This window comes from Salmo trutta, chromosome 22 (genome assembly GCF_901001165.1).
Source record: "Salmo trutta chromosome 22, fSalTru1.1, whole genome shotgun sequence".
Classification (NCBI taxonomy): Eukaryota; Metazoa; Chordata; class Actinopteri; order Salmoniformes; family Salmonidae; genus Salmo; species Salmo trutta.
In genome coordinates, this window is record NC_042978.1 from 9,703,825 (window position 1) to 9,722,091 (window position 18,267).

Here is an 18,267-nt window from a genome sequence, read left to right on the forward strand (position 1 = left end):
CGTAGGATATCCTGGGCTGAAGAGCCGCACTGGAGACCAGATACGTTGAGCCGGCGCAATTCTTCCTGGCTGCCGGCCAACTCTCGCACGGCAACGTTGAGGAGCTTGTACCGACCGCACTGGACTGTGAGTGCGTATAGGCGACATAGTGCGCATCACACCATACTGCATTGCTTGCCCTTCTGCACGCCCGCTCCGCTGTGCCCTTTCCGCCAGTACCTCTCTCCGGAATCTAGCGTCGAGCTTCGCGCTTGACTCCCTGACTGGCTCCGGTTTGCTCCATGGCTCTCTCCGATATGCCCGGGCAGTTAGGTCAGGGCTCCCCCTGACCTCGACAAACTCCCCGTATGCCCCCTCGCTCCCTCTTGGCTTCTTCCAGTTCATACTTCAGGCGACAATACTCCCAACCTGGCTCCAGGGTCCCTTCCCCTCCAGGATTTCTTCTCACGCCCACGACTCCAGGTACCTCCTCTCACGCTGCTTGATCCTTTTATGGTGGGTGGTTCTGTCATAGGGGTCGTTGAATGGAGACCAAGGCGCAGCGTGTATAGTGCTCATTCTTTGTCTTTAATGAATACACTTAAACAACAAAACAAGAGTCCCGTCAGGTACACAAGACTAAACGGAAACAACCACCCACAAAACCCCATGAAAAACAGGCTGCCTAAGTATGGCTTCCAATCAGAGACAACGATAGACAGCTGCCTCTGATTGGAAACCATACCTGGCCACAACATATAAAATGACAACATAGAATGACACTAGACAACGCACATAGAAAACAGAAAACCCAAAACACATAGACAAAACATCCCTGTCACGCCCTGACCAATCTACTAGGGAAAAATGACCTCATACCAGGGTCAGGACGTGACAGCGTACAACACAGATGAACACACTATCTTGTTAACGCTGAGAACGGAATGTATGTTTTTAAGTATCATTCTAAATAGCGTTCTTTGAACTTTCCTACTGTTTTCTTGTGTTTTTTTTTTAATAGAACGTTTTCTTAATGTTCTGAGAATATGACTTTAAATAGAACCATGAGAACACCTGCAGAAAACGTTATGCTGAAGTACTGAAATTCCCACAGAAGAACGTTGTTTCTTAACATCTCTAAACTATCCCAGTGTCAAACCACTTGGAGAACGTTCGTAGAACATTACCAAAAATGTATTTAAATGTAACAATGTTTGAACTTTTAGGAAACACTCTGTTAAAGTAATGGAATACCGTACCAAGAAAATAACATTATTTTGTCAAGTTCCTTAAATGTGCTGAGAATGTTCCAAAGACAAGAAACTATCCTGCACCATTCCCAGAACATTATGGGAAGGTTGTATGCAAAATAACCATAGGACAACTGCGCTCTCACCAAGCTCTAAGAAACATATGGTTCTCAGAACATTATGTGCTAGCTGGGTGACCACACTGGCTCTCTCCTGCTGTTCAGATCATAGAAAGCAGACAGTTTTCTCAAACCACACTGCCCACTTTCCTTCCCTGGTGGAACAGCCTCTGAACACTGGCCAGCTAGCTGAGGCTTTTAATACATGAAATACACATTAGATACACATACAGCATAGATACACACTAACACACCCTAGATACACAATACACATTAGATACACATACATCATAGATACACACTAACACACTCTAGACACACATTAGAAAACACATATGCTTACTTCACTCTAGACACACCCTAATACATGTTTTATACACACTAACACTCTAGATACATACTTAATACACCGTAGATAAAAACTACCTACGGACAGAATACATATCCCTAATCGCAAATGAAAATATGACAAATACACCGTAGAAACACACACACACACACACTAAACATACAGTCCACAGTACACATGCAGTGACTCCACTCCACACTAGGCTAAACGGTACAGTACACAGTACCTCAGTGAGTCTGGCGGTTAGTGAGTCAGCTAGCCATAAATCATATTGAGGGCTAGCCACAGGAGGCCTGGGCAGTGAGTGCGCGCGCGCGCACGCATAGGCAAACACATGCACGCACACACAGTGGACTGAATTATACCCCTCTGGGACACATTGACCCAAAGTGTAAATGTCAGACGTATAGGCTACACCAGGGGAAAATAATTCCTATTTAACTTAGATTGTCTTAAAGTTAAAGACGAGGACTTTTCATACTCGGCTCGTTGTTTGAAGGAGCAAGGGTAAAATTGAAAAGTGTGATTCCCCCCCCCCCCCACCTTTTTTTCTTCTCAAAGTGTCCAGCTTGTCATTCATTTGAAACGCTATACTCTTTGCAATGTCTGAAGGTATTTAGAAAGCCACCTATTGGTGAGTTATAACCTGAGACGCCCCATAGAGAACTCACTGAACCTGGACTCTAGGAGCTAGTCAGTCACACTTGAACCCAACTCCTATGTGACGCAAAAGCAAGAGAGGTGGTGTGTGTGTCTGCGTGTGTGTGTTGGTGTGTATGCCCACGTGTGTGTGTGCGCATAAGGGCATGCATCATGTATGTGTAGGCCATAATCATGACGTTGGTCATCCCAAGAAGACAGTGAGGGGAAACTACCCCATCCTTCTCTCTCACCACCTCCACCCCACTCTGATCATCTCTATATGACATCTTTCAATAGCACCACTCTCTACATTACATACAGATGGAGCTTCACGAACGCACCAAGAATGAGCATGAAATATAATAACAATCAAAACTTTGGGCCAAAATGTAACATTTTCTTTTGACTCAATCGCTCAGGCCTCAAATAAAAACGTCTGAGTGAGTTCTGAAACAATTACGGCGCACGTTGTACAAGCCATGAGATGATTGGTTTTAAACTGCGGTGCAGCAGTTCAAAGCCCATGTTCTCTGTCTCTCTGCACCTGCTAGCGTGTCCAGTCATTACCCCTCCCAGTCTGTCTGAGTCCCACATGGCACCCTACTACCTATATAGTGCACTACTTTTAACCAGAGCCTTTGGGTCCTGGTCAAAAGTAATGCACTACATAGGAAATAGGGTCCCATTGACGACACAGACTCTATGTTATTACGTGCTGGGTTAGCTATTGATCTTCTCCCTCTTTCCAAAAACACTAATAGCAATTAAAGGGTTTCAAGCTGGGCGCTGGCCTCTCCTAAGCTTCTCATTGCTATTCAATGTGTCGGCCTGACCGCTGGCCCCTGATGTGACCAGCGCCTGTGTCATGGCCCCCCTGCCACACACACGTGCACCTAAGACAAGCGCATGCACACACACGCAACACCCCACCCAGCCCTAGTCTTTGATTAATGTTAATTTCTTTGTTTACACCAGGGGCAATAGGTCTCCTCTCTAATTGCCCGTTCATTAGGGGTCCAGGCGTGGCCAGGGCCCTACATCACTGTGGGGTATCCCCCCCCACCCATCTTGAATGGATGGATGAGGCCACAAGGTCCAAGGGGCGGGCCAAACCACACAATGCTCATTTTGGGGACAGGGGCCATGGTGAATGGGCTGCCATAGCTATCTCACTGAGGGGATTCGCTGGAAGTTCCAGTTAAGATGCAAAGTGACTGGAAATACATCTCACATGTTGCGCAAGGATGTCAAATCCAGTGTATCCATAGGCTGTTGTAAGCTGGACTTCTTCACGAAAACTGCCACCGCAATAAAGCCCACAGTTTAAATTGAGACAGACAGGGAGAACATGTGATATTGCATTATACTGTAGATATATACACACTGTAAAGGGGTTACTGTGAATTTGACTGTAGCTTACAGGCAGCTCGGTGGCAAGTAAAATTCTGTATTTCATATTACAGTACAGCTACTGTAATATAAATACGGTATCAAAGCAAGTACTGTGTAATAACACACAGTACAATATTGTAAAATGGACTATTATACTGTAAAGAAGTAAATGCTACCATAATCGGGAATAGATAAATGGATGATTGAACATAGCCGCGGGAGGTTGTCACGTTTGTCGTATGAAGAATGGGACCAAAGCGCAGCGTGTGTATCGTTCCACATTTTATTATCACTGTGAAACTATGCAAGACATATAAATAGACTAATAAACAAAACAACAAACCGTGACGAAGAGGTGCAACATACACTAACTCAAAATACAATCTCCCACAACCCCAGGTGGGAAAAACAACTACTTAAATATGATCTCCAATTAGAGACAACGATGACCAGCTGCCTCTAATTGGAGATCATCCCCACCAAAAAACATAGAAATACAGAAACTAGAACATAACATAGAAAATCTAAACTAGACACAACCCCATCACACCCTGACCTACTCTACCATAGAAAATAACAGCTTCTATGGTCAGGACGTGACAGAGGTAGGGGTGCTGAGGGTACTGCAGCACCCCTTGAATTGAATCTGAATTGAAAAACATACAATACCAGTCAAAAGTTTGGACACATCGACTCATTCAAGGGTTTTTCTTTATTTTTACTTGTTTCTACATTGTAGAATAATAGTGAAGACATTAAAACTATGAAATAACACATATGAAATCATGTACAGAAGTGCACTAGGCCTTTAATAGTCCTGTATTAACTGACCGATGTAGCCGTCTACGTCTCCGATGTAGCCGTTTGTATTTCACAGTATTTTACTGTAATTACAAAGGATTGGTGAAAGCAGGTTGGCTGCTAGATAAAGTGTTTACACGTTACTATATATTAATTAATATTTGGTGTTTTATGTCAGTTGCACTTCTAGATGCCTTAATAACAAAGGCTTCCAAACTGGCAGCGACTACAGGGTAAAACAGACCAAAAAGACATGATAAAATGCTCAACCATTTAAGGGTTAAGACTTGCTGCCACTCCAATCTGTCCCCTATACAAATTGATGGGGCACTATAACCACATAGGAGTTACATTGGTACAGTATTCTCAATCACGGGTGCAACTAAAATAGCCTTTTACAAGGCACGCCTGAAAATATGTTAATGGGACAGAAACATCAATACCATGCACCCACTAGTGGTCAAAAGGTTTTTGGCGCTCCAAATATATGGTTGGGTACTGTATTCTGTGGGGTGGAATTACAGTACCATTCGAAATACAGCAATTATTTTCCCCGCCCACAACATTTTCTCAATGCACCATCATTTACAGTATACTGCAGCAAAAATAGTATTTTACTGTTGATAATGCCCCAAATTACAGTAGAATTTACAGTTTTCCATTACAGTGTACTGAAATGTATATACTACTGTAAGTCACTCTGGATAAGAGCATCTGCTAAATGACTAAAATGTAAAATGTACTGAGATTAAGCGTATCACCTGTTGTGCCAATAAGGCACATTTTGTTTGAATTGAACCAAACTGAAGTAGAATAAATCAAGGACACAGAACGACTAAAAAGGGGGCGTGAGAGAGTAAGAATATACAATTTTCACAATGTTGTTCTGACCCAAACCGCTGTGCTGGTTCACATTGTCATGTCCAGCATGGTTCATGCAACTGGATGCATAACCAGACCAGGGCAGTACAGCTCACCTTAGCTCAATAGTTGGAAAAGTGCACAAGAAACCAGGAAGAAAGTGGAAAAGAAAAGACACAACTGGGAGAGAGAAATAAAGCGAGAGAAACAGAGGACACAGAGCACTCGAGAGAGAGAGGGAGAGAGAGAGGGTTCGAGGGGGGGGTTCCAAGTCATTCCTCTGATCTCCGCATGAATCTCCCCGTTTCTCAAAAAATGCTTGTCTGCAATTTCCACTCTAATGGTTGTGCCTGAGGCGATAATATGATAATGAGCTTGCTATCACCTGGGGCGAACTTTTCTCTGCGGCGCAGAGTCCCTACTCGGTCCTGCAGCGTTGCCTTTGATTAACGATGCGTGGTAATCCTGAGCGCGCGGGACAGGCCACAGACGGAATCCCTCTCGTTTGTGGAGCGCTCTGCAACAAAAGGCACAGGTGGAATTACAGACGCTTTACATCCCATAATTAAAAACGGTGCAACCCCGGTGAAGCTCTCCCCTCCACCCACGCCACCACTCGTTAGCCACACACACACACACACCGGTGCATGTGCACGTGCGATACATATGCACACATACACAGCAATGGCCCCATAACACAGGGGTCTGTGTCTATCCTGTCGTGGCACAAGCTGTTAAAACCTTTTAATGCCAGGAGATATAACCACAGTAGTCAAATAAAGAAAAATGGAACCACTGAGTGGCTTTTCCTCCCGTCTCTTCCTTACAACCTCTCTCAGACCATTCATTTCTTTCATTCCCCGCTCCTTTATGTTGAGATTCTGTATTCCGTTTCCCTCCAACACCACCACACTAGAAATCCTATTGAAACGGACTGCTGTATGAGAGAGAACTATATGATTGTTGAACCACATCAACTCGTCAGGCCATAATAAGTAACATCTGTTTTGAGTTGTGGAAGAAGCTAGAAAATTACACTTCAAGCCTACACTGATGGCCTATTGTGGTAATACAATTAGAAGGCGTTCAAACTCTCCTCTGATTACTCTATGGGATTGTAATCTCATGCTCTGATTACACTCAGTGAAAGGCGAATGAGTGACTGTACTGTAGCACCACTTAGTCAGAGGCATTGGAATGTGCAGGTTTAAAACAGGCCCCAACGCATTAAATTAGAAATAGAATCACTGTGAATTATAGGATCTCTATGCCCCCCCCCACCATGTCTAAACCACGTCCGAACAATGTCTGAACACAACTGAACAATGTCTGATATCACAACACATACGTTTGAACAACGCCTGAACAACATCTGATCAACGCCTGAACTATGTCTGAACCACACCTGAACAACATTTGATCACAAATCTAACGTCTGAACAATGCCTGAACAACGTCTGAACAACGTCTGATCTCTAATGAGGGGGTTAGTTCGTTAACGCTGACGCCCAGTTTAGCCTGAGGTAAGAACACATCCCGTGTGTGGACCCACATCACCAACCAGGTGCTGGGTATGAGGAACACTGATGATTCAGACCCCTTGGGCTATTTATTTGTTGTGTGTTTACAGACAGACACCAGCCTGGCCTCAGAGCCATACAAAACATACTTTATGTATTTCTTAGCACCTCCAAAATGTATGATACTTACTAATGGTGTAGTCATGTTGTTAAACAGAAATGAAAGCAGTGAGGTTGGTCAGGAAGGATGGGTGGGCGTAATCCGCGGCGTCTAACAATCCAAAAGTTCGAGTCGCTTCGGGGACAACAGTAGCATTTTAGCTCAACTTAACCGATTTCACCTAACCTGCTACGTAAATTCTCCTCACCTTTGTCGTTTTAGTTCTCCTAACCTTTGACATAAACTATCCTTACCTTTGTCGTTACATCCCCTAACCACCAACGTAAATTCTCCACGTAAAAGGATTTGCATGGTCAATCGACGTCTTAAGTTGTCACGCCCTGACCTCAGAGAGCCTGTTTTATTCTCTATTTGGTTAGGTCAGGGTGTGACTTGGGTGGGCATATCTATGTTTCTATTTCTTTGTTGGCCTAGTATGGTTCCCAATCAGAGGCAGCTGTTTATCGTTGTCTCTGATTGGGGATCATACTTAGGCAGCCCTTTTTCCCCACCTGTGTTGTGGGATCTTGTTTTTGTATAGCTGCTGTGAAGCATGCAGAACGTTACGTTCGGTTTTTGTATTTTGTTGTTTTGTTGGTGTTCATCTAATAAAAGAAAGATGTACGCTTACCACGCTGCACCTTGCTCTCATTCCAACAACGGATGTGACAGAAGTGGCCATACATTATTTACTGCGATGCAGCCTATGCAGATTTCAGAGTTTTCATACTTCTTGCGCTTAGCGGAGCAGAGCTATTGTGAAGTCAGTCGTCAAAGAAGTACGTTTGTATTTGTACAGGAAGTATATACAGGACGCCCCCACCTACCATCAACCAATCATGTCAATGTGGAGCTAATATGGAGCCCCCCGAATTGTTAGAAAATTTGAGAGGCACGTGGCGATGCCTGATTTGGCCATCTGTATGTCTCCGGGGAGACTCCTCAATTGCATCACACCCTCCATACGAAGCCTCCGACCACATAAACGGATCAAGCATCAGTTGGCTTTAATTCTCCTTTGTTGTTACAGCACAACCTGGTCTCAGAGAAAGACGTATAATACTATACATATGATAAGGTACTTCATCCAATTCGTATGCTATTGTATGACCGGGTAAGACATATGATATTATACATCCTATGATATTGTACGACCGCTAATCCATTCATAATGTAACATACCAAAAGGGGTCACAGGTTTTCATACAGAATAATACGAATTTCCCTGAGACCACGTTGTAGACACATACATCACACATATGCTAAGAAAAGGTCCTACCTCGAGAAACATTTGATGCCACGAAACTAAAGTAATGGTCAAGCCAATCTCAATGTAGAGGCAATGGGGACATCAAATCAAATGTTATTTGTCACATGCTTCGTAAACAACAGGTGTAGGCTAACAGTGAAATGCTTACTTACGGCCCTTCCCAACAATGCAGAGAGAACAATATAGAACAAATAACACGAGGAATAAATGCACAATGAGTAATGATAACTTGGCTATATACATGGACATAGAAGGACACAGGTGCCGTTACTAAGCCTTTCAAATAAATCAATCTATTGAAAATACGTTTTAACAACTCCTTTAGCTACAGTAGGTGTAGATCTAGTCTCTAAGCGGTTTGTTAAAGAATTAAAAACCTTGCCACAAGTCATGCCCACATTGGAGAGGCTTTGTCTCTGTGTGAGATCGGCTAAGCAAATGAAGGGAAATTAATTATAATTTTGCCAGGAGGGCTTTACATCCCAGATTTGCCCCCTCCAGATCTTCCTCAATTTATGATCTATGTTTTAATGAGGGATTGCTCTGCATCTGGCTCCTAACTCAAGTGACTGACTATCAGTCAATGGAATCCATAAATTATTTTTTCTATTGATAAAGTTTGTAAAGTGTGGGCTAAAACTTTCTTTGAAAAGGGATCCATCTGTCCTTCGATCCTTGATGGTGCTACATATCCTTCACTATGGGACTTGTGAAAGGGTCTGTGTGTGTATCCATGCCAGGCTTAAGAGATTACTTTTAGGTAGTAAGGAAGGAAGGAAGGAATAAAGGAACAAAGGGAGAAAGGAAGCATTTCCAAAGTCTTCAAACAGGACACATGACCTCTGACCTTTTGTCGAATCAAATCAAATGTTATTTGTCACATTCTTCATAAACAACAGGTTTAGACTAACAGTGAAATGCTTACTTACGGACACCTCTGGGAGGGGGGCGTGTGAGGTCACCGTGGGGGGGAAACGTGATGCCCTTTGTTACTGGTGAATTATTCACAGCACCTCTTGTGGTTTCGTCTCAGGATTGTCTCTCGTCCTGAAACCCAACACTTAGTCTGCACTGCTCCCCCAGGAGAATCCAAGTTCACTCCCCACCGCACCGCGTCTCGGAGAAAGTGCCTACGGAGAGAGAGAGAGAGAGAGAGAGAGCCAGAGAGATAGAGGGATGGAGAGAGACAGAGCAAGAGAGAGATAGAGGGAAGGGGAGAGAGAGAGAGAGAGAGAGAGAGGGAAGGGGAGAGAGAGAGAGAGAGAGAGAGAGAGAGAAAGAGAGAGAGAGGGATGGAGAGAGAGAGAGTGATGGAGAGAGAGAGCGAAAGAGAGAGAGAGGGATGGAGAGAGAGAGAGCGCAATGGAGAGAGAGCGATGGAGAGAGAGAGAGCGAGAGAGAGAGAGAGAGAGAGAGGGATGGAGAGAGAGAGAGGGATGGAGAGAGAGAGCGATGGAGAGAGAGAGAGAAAGAGAGAGAGAGGGATGGAGAGAGAGAGAGCGATGGAGAGAGAGACTGCACTCCTCAGGGTTGACGTCCTAAGAGGTTGACACAGTTAGCATAATTGGCTATCAAGTGAAGTTCATGACAAGCAGGTCCAGAAACAGACAGATCACGTAAATGCCCAATGCAGCTGTTTTATCTCAATATTACATTCTTTTTGGGTAACAATAGTTTTACTGGGATTATTTTCAATTAAAATGGTTAAAAATAAACAAAAATAGCTTCTTAGCAAAGAGTATAAGGACTGTCTGGGAGGTCTGAGTGGGGAGGGGAAAACTGAAAACTAGCTGTTATTGGCAGAGTTGTTTGGAACTCTCTTTCTTATTGGTCTATTAACTAATTTACCACATGGTGATGTCACCAGGCAGGCCAAAACTCCATCCCACCAAAACAGTCTTTTCAAACAGCCCTTTAGTGATAACGCCCTTTTCATAATTCTTTACAATTTCACAGTATTATTCCAACCTCATAGTGTGGAAATATATATAAAATACTCGTCAGACTTCACCATGCCGCACTGCCACCTTTAAAATAGGAAGAATAATTCTCACATTTTAATCATTTAGCAGATGCTCTTATCCAGAACAACTAAGTTAGTGCATTCATCTTAAGATAGCTAGGTGGGACAACCACATATCATAGGCATAGAAAGTACTATGGGGCGGGACTGTGAGATTATTTAAGATACTCTTTGAAGAGGTAAGGTTTCAGATGTTTTTGGAAGATGGGCAGGGACTCTGCTGTCCTAGCTTCAGGGGGAATCTGGTTCCACCATTAGGGTGCCAGGACAGAGAAGAGCTTGGACTGGGCTGAGCGGCAGCTGGGAGGGCCAAGAATGGAGTGCTTGGCTTGGGGTGTAGGGTTTGAGCATAGCCTGAAGGTATAGGGGCAAGTACCAGGGTAGGGGCAAGTACCATGGTTTTGTAGAGGATGTGAGCTTCGATTGAAAGCCAGTGGAGTGTGCGGAGGAGCGGGGTGACATGGGAGAACGTGGGAAGGTTGAACAGCAGGCGGGCAGCAGCGTTCTGGATAAGTCGCAGGGGTTTGATGGCACAAGCGGGGAGCCCAGCCAACAGCGAGTTACAATAGTCCAAACGGGAGAGGCCAAGTGCTTGGATTAGGACCTGCGCCACTTCCTGTGTGAGGAAAGGTCGTACTCTACGGATGTTGTAGAGCATGAACATGCTGGAGCATGAACGCGATAATTGAGAATTCCAATAAGCATTTCTCTACGGCTAGCCATGCTTTCCACCTGGCTACCCCAACCCCGGCCAACAGCTCTGCACCCCTGCAGCAACTGTCCCAAACAGATCACCGACCAGATCACCGACCATTTCGAAACCCACCGTACCTCCGCTATGCAATCCGGTTTCTGAGCTGGTCACGGGTGCACCTCAGCCACGCACAAGGTCCTAAACGATATCATAACCTCCATCGATAAGAGACAATACTGTGCAGCCGTCTTCAATGACCTGGCCAAGTCTTTTGACTCTGTCGATCACCGTATTCTTATCGGCAGACTCAACAGCTTTGGTTTCTCTAATGACTGCCTCGCCTGGTTCACTAACTACTTCTCAGATAGAGTTCAGTGTGTCAAATCGGAGGGCCTGGTGTCCGGACCTCTGGCAGTCTCTATGGCGGTGCCACAGGGTTCAATTCTCGGGCCGACTCTTTTCTCTGTAAATATCAATGATGTGGCTTTTGCAAAACAATAGTATGCAAGTATAAACACCATGGGACCACGCAGCCATCATACCGCTCAGGAAGGAGACGCGTTGTGTGTCCTAGAGATGAACGTACTTTGGTGCGAAAAGTGCAAATCAGTCCCAGAACAGCAGCAAAGGACCTTGTGAAGATGCTGGAGGAAACAGGTACAAAAGTATCTATATCCACAGTAAAACGAGCCCTATATCGACATAACCTGAAAGGCCGCTCAGCAAGGAAGAAGCCACTGCTCCAAAACCATCATAAAAAAAGCCAGACTACGGTTTGCAACTGCACATAGGGACAAAGATCGTACTTTGAGAAATGTCCTCTGGTCTGATGAAACAAAAATAGAACTGTTTGGCCATAATGACCATCGTTATGTTTGGAGGAAAAAGGGGGAGGCTTGCAAGCCGAAGAACACCATCCCAACCGTGAAGCACGGGGGTGGCAGCATCATGTTGTGGGGGTGCTTTGCTGCAGGAGGGACTGGTGCACTTCACAAAATAGATGGCTTCATGAGGAAGGAAAATTATGTGGATGTATTCAAGCAATATCTCAAGACATCAGTCAGGAAGTTAAAGCTTGGTCGCAAATGGGTCTTCCAAATGGACAATGACCCCAAGCATACTTCCAAAGTTGTGGCAAAATGGCTTAAGGACAACAAAGTCAAGGTATTGGAGTGTCCATCACAAAGCGCTGACCTCAATCCCATAGAAAATTTGTGGGCAGAACTGAAAAAGTGTGTGCGAGAAAGGAGGCCTACAAACCTGACTCAGTTACACCAGCTCTGTCAGGAGGAATGGGCCAAAATGCACCCAACTTATTGTGGGAAGCTTGTGGAAGGTTACCCAAAACGTTTGACCCAAGATATACAATTTAAAGGCAATGCTACCAAATACTAATTGAGTGTATGTAAACTTCTGACCCACTGGGAATGTGATGAAAGAAATTAAAGCTGAAGTAAATAATTCTCTCTACTGTTATTCTGACATTTCACATTCTTAAAATAAAGTGGTGATCCTAACTGACCTAAGACAGGGGATTTTTACTAGGATTAAATGTCAGGAATTGTGAAAAACTGAGTTTAAATGTATTTGGCTAAGGTGTATGTAAACTTCCGACTTCAACTGTATCACTCCAGTGTAAATTGCTAAATTATAATTACTTCGCCACTATTGGCTTATTGTTTGCCTTACCTCCTTACTTCATTTGCACACACTATATACAGCTTTTTCTATAGTGTTATTGACTGTACGTTTGTTTATCCCACGTATAACTCTGTGTTGTTGTTTTTGCTGCACTGCTTTATCTGTGAAATAAAAAAAATAAAAGGAGGGAGTCAATGCTTTGATGTTTGCAGTGAACGACAAGGTGTTGTCCAGGATCACGCCAAGTTTCTTTGCACTCTGGGAGGGGGACACCGTGAAGTTGTCAACCGTGAAGGAGAGATCTTTGAGCGGGCAGGCCTTCCCCGGGAACGTGAGAACCTGGTTATATACCCAGAAAAGAGGAGAAACCACTTCCCCTCCAAAACAGGCACTGATTACCTAAACAACAGTCCCAAATTGACCTGCCCCTTAATCCTGGTTGATGTGTCAACAATCATCTGCAAGTTAATAGCAGTCAGCAGTTCACACACCAAGTAGGCTACTGTGAAGACAGGCAGCACTTAAAGTAGATGGCCCTAGACAACAACAAAATTATACTTATCATTCCTGCTGATTTCAGGAGTCTTATAGCTGCAAAAACAAAAAAAAGTTAGAGGTTAGCAGAGACACCCCACTCACTGTCTTTTTCTAGTTCAATGAAAGTGAATCAACTCAGTAGACCAGACCCAGCTCCTATTGCAATGGTGGCTATGGGAGACACACCCAGCTGAGTAGACCGGAATTTACCCTTTTTTTTCAATGGTAAAAGGCCTGAGTGAACTATGTTCATTTATTCTCCATCTTTGATCTTAGTCCAAAATATTTCCATCAACTTCCTGAATCTCTTACTGTAGTCTTATACTATACAATACCTGATGCACTGTATCACGACAAAATGTAAGTGCTGTATCAACGAAATCCTACACCATCCTCAGTTTTAGGTAACCAAAGCTTCAACTAAATTCACAACCTTTTGTTTATGGGTGTGGTGGAGGTGAGCCCCTTTCTGTCCAACGATGTCTAAGATTCGGGGACCTTTTTGATACTCATGAGTGCCCACAGTGGAAATTGTTGGTGTCTCTTGAAGCCCTGTGATAAAATGAGCCTTTCGACATTGGGTAGTTTATGTATTAACGCTGTATAATCATCTACTTGAATTTCAATGTAGTCCTTCACGGTTGTCTCACAATACAAAAAGTTTCACCTCACCATACCTGCACAGGACATTTATCCAAGTGGTTAACCAACGTGGGGAAAAAAAACACAGTAAGGGATTTAAAGTAGGAGTGTGTCAAAGAGTTCATGCCATCACTACGCACATGTGCAACTCTTTCACATTTTTTTGGAGGGGGGGGGGGGGGTTAACCACCAAAGTGAGATCGAGCCAAGAAACACTTGTGGCTGAAATGAGGCGTGAGAGTAAGACACCAGTATGAAGCAGCCATGCAGCGTTCAACAGAGCGCAGGCTTCATCTCCTCTCAGACAGCTGGCATCAGCACTTCAAACCACTAAGTGCTGGGATTAGTCATAGAGGCCCTTTAATGCTGCACATATCCACCAAAACATCAGGTGATCTCCTACACAATTGCGATAGAAAGTAAGTTGTGATCAAGCGGACTCGTTGTTACGACACTATGAAGTTCCGAATTTGTAAGAGAGGCGCGATACTGTTTAATGTTTGAACTACCTGTCATTACTCTGCACATCAGCCTGAATGAATCATTTTGGACTCTGTGATCCTTTCTGTCCCTTTAAAATCTCAGTGAGTGAACAGTAGCAGTTTCGCACAAACACTTGACAAGTTACAGACCATCACAATCAGTGCATTTGTGAAATAAGTAACAAGGCCACTGAAATACAGCATTAGCGTCTTTATTTCATGTTTTTGTTGTTGTTGCATAGGAAATGCACATCTTGCTTCCAGTAATTGAGTCTGCGTGGATGTGATGGTTTCACTAACGGGCCGAGAGGGATGGTTCTACACCAGTTTAATAAGAAACAACAGTAGAAAGGGAAACGGAAAAAACAGTCACACAAAGCGTTTCCAGGACAACTGAGTGGTCACAACAACTCCCATCTTAACATAGGATGGATACAATGACAGTCAACCTACAATGAAGCTAGTAACATCCAACAAACAATAGGTGCTTAGTGGTTTATCGTTTTCTGTTCCATAAAAGTATAGTAGAGGCACAAGGTTTTCGTCAGTTTCACTTATCTGTTGAATCATAAAACGTCTGATGGTGGTTTATGAGGACGCGGGGAGGCAGTGACGGGATTCTGGGATAATGGAGGACTCCGTGATGGGGATGTGTGACTCAGACTGAACCAGGAGCTCACTGATCTCCTCCCTCGGTCACTCAGTTTCTCTCAAGCTGACTTTTGTCAAGATTGTCTTCATTACGACTAGTTTGACCATGGTGGAGATCTGAGACTGAAGGCTGGGGGAAGTTGCCGTATTCACTAACACACCATATGGACAAGTATCTACAGCAGTTCAACTTCCTAGTTTGACGTTCAAAAAGTAAAACACCAGTCTACTAAGGTCCCCTTTTATTCTGAAAGGAAGTCACGTCTGATTGAAATAGCCGACTGCCTAAATTTCGGTTTCAAAGATAGCCGCTTCCCACATTGACGGGCTGACCAGTTTGGAACATGGGGCTTTAAGACATTGGGAAGTCTATCCTCGGGTGAGTTAGATGAGCCAATCGAGCTAACAGGATTGGGGCTTAGCATTGTTTAGCTCAGAGACTCTTAGGTGTGCGAAGCCGTCTTTATGGACCTTACCCATTCACCTTCCCACTGTTTCACAGCTCTTTTGAAGTGCTACCCTGGGAGCCTGAGCAGGCCTCTCTCAGAAAGCCCAACTTCGGGGCTCCCGGCAGCTCAATGAGGGATTCTGTCGTCGATAGTGCCGACCAGAGCAGAAATGACTGCGGCCATTGATTCCTCCCCCCGTAGGAAGGGCCTTTAAGGGAGATTCACACTGGAGCTGCAGAGCTTCTCATGGTTCTCATCAATGGTACTCCTATACTTGAGAAGAGCAGAGAGAGAGAGCGGAGTGCCGATGGTCAGTCGGTAAAGGAGTGCAGGGGCCCAGTCATCATGGTACCACAACCATCGCTAAAGTCAATGAGGTTGATTGGAGGGAGTCCAACAAAAACACAACCAAACACAAGAGGCCAAAATACCCTCCAGAAAACTCAAGTGGGATGAGGATAGAGTCAGGATGGTTCAATGAAATCAAAGTGTAGAAATAAAGAAAACATGTTATACTTAGGGAGTGGTGAGAAAGAGGGGTAAAAGGGGGTAGAAGTGACAGGAAGAAAAAAAAAGAAAGACATAGCATTCAGATTTTTATCGATTTTTTTGGTAGTTATATTCATAACATCTTACTAGGCGATTATGGAAGATCATGCAGTTATATATTCATGGTTATTGTACATTAGCTATAATCAGAGGGGTCTGACAGACAGCAAAGGCTACTGGTGTTCAGAAATTGAAACAATTACAAACAATTATTGTATTCAGAAGAGCAATATACAGTTTTCACAGGCACTACATTTGATCTTTTTCATATATCATGTAATATGCTGGTTTGTTTTGATTTCTTTTTGATTTTCGTATAACTAGTTCAGTCCTTGAGCTGGGATCTCGAAACAAAAGAATTGATCATAAAAGAAGGCAAAGGCTGAATTTAACAAAGTAGATACCAAAGTTCACCATTTCAAATATACATACACATATACATGGATAATATGTGTATATATACTTTATGGATATATATTTCATCAGTGCATAGTTCTCATGCAGATTAAACTGCTATGCTTAATACGTTGTCAGAAAGCATGATAGTAAGTTCAAATTGTCCCCTTTTATCGTTTCTCTCCCCCTCGCCCGGCTTGATTTAGTACTTAGCACCATGTAATGATTTTGCAAGAGGATACATAAATATCTTTGCAAAGGATTAGCGACAATGTATTTATTCGTTACAGTGGAGCGCTAGTGAACATCCATGTTACCGCTCGTCGCGTCAAATGACTTTGCTCTATCCCTTCAACGAGAACGTAACATACAGTTTAAGTCCCTAGCTGTTTCCAATGAATTTGGTTCTATCAACAGGCAACAGTGTGAACATGTGTTCCTTTCTTTGAATAGTTGACTTGTCCTTTTCTAAATATGATCAACCCCTAAACTATGCCAAAGGAGTAAAACAAAAGGGGAAATGGCACAGGTGTAACAGGAATGGCCGGAATTTTTTCGATCTGGATTCAATGTCAGACAGAAAAGAGCTGGTATCAAGTCCCTTTGAACAGAAGTATCTCAGGTGTCATTGAAGCCACATCTTGCATGATTGTAACGCCGTTAGCGAATGCTATTCGCTCTGTGTACCGCTCCCATTGGTATAGTTCACATATTTAGGTCTCTAAATTGATTGAAAGTATTATTTGTGTATTTTAGAAATACCCTGGTGGCAGCCTGAGAAATGCTGCCATTTCCATTGAACGACATTCTATTAGGCTTCTTCGGTCCTGAACCATAGACTCTACAAGTACAGTGGATTGGGGGGAAATCAATACAGCAACAATGCCCACAATAATTTGGACAGACGAACGACAACAAAAGGCCTTTGATGTACATTTGCAAAGTCAGGCCTTTATTCTACCGTTTCCTAATCGCGTGGTAGAATTCCTCAAGAACAGCTTCAATAGTGGTCATAATCCCCCTTTCAAAAAATAAAAGTAACAAACAGGTGCAGTGAAACGTGTTAGGTGTAATCAGTGTTGGGAGTAACGCATTACAATAAGATTACTTTTTGTTGGTGGTAACGAGTAATCTAACGGACTGTTGTTCGACTTGAGTAATAATATTACAGCTACTGATCAAAGATAGGTCGTTGTTACTTTAGTTACTTTTGATATCGTTCCTTTACTTTACAGTTTTTGATCCAAATGAAATATTTCAGATGATTATTATTCCTTCCCTCTGTGGGCGCAATATTTCAAAATCCCCGTCCCAGATTCTAATTGTTTTCGTCCTGAGTCTGACGTCCTCTCACCAGATTCCAGTTTCGCATGCGCCACGACTAACTGCTTTAGTCAGGGAGATGAAAAATGGCAGAAGTGTCTTAAACATAGAGTTTCTCAGCGTGGAAGTACTCCCATTATATTGATTAGGTAGGAGGACAAAATTATAAGAATATAACTGTCAAATGTAAACTGTGCCAAGGCGAGAAACACCTCTCCACTACTGAAAACGCAACTTCAAATCACTTGAAGCACCTGGAAAAGAAACACTCCAAGACAAAACTCGCAGCAAAAGCCCCCCGAGTCCTGACCACTGCTGCTGAAGATGACTGTAAGCCAACCTCATCCAAACAACCAAGGCTGGGTTTTAATCAATCAGGAGAACAGGCTGTACCCCAGGGAGAGGTGAACAAGCTTGTAGCTGGGAATGTAGTACAGGAAATGCTTGTGTCTGTCATTATTGGCCTATATGTGTTAGGTAATATAAAGGTAATATATAACCTTTTTTTTGTAACGACCCCACCACTGGTCATAACAG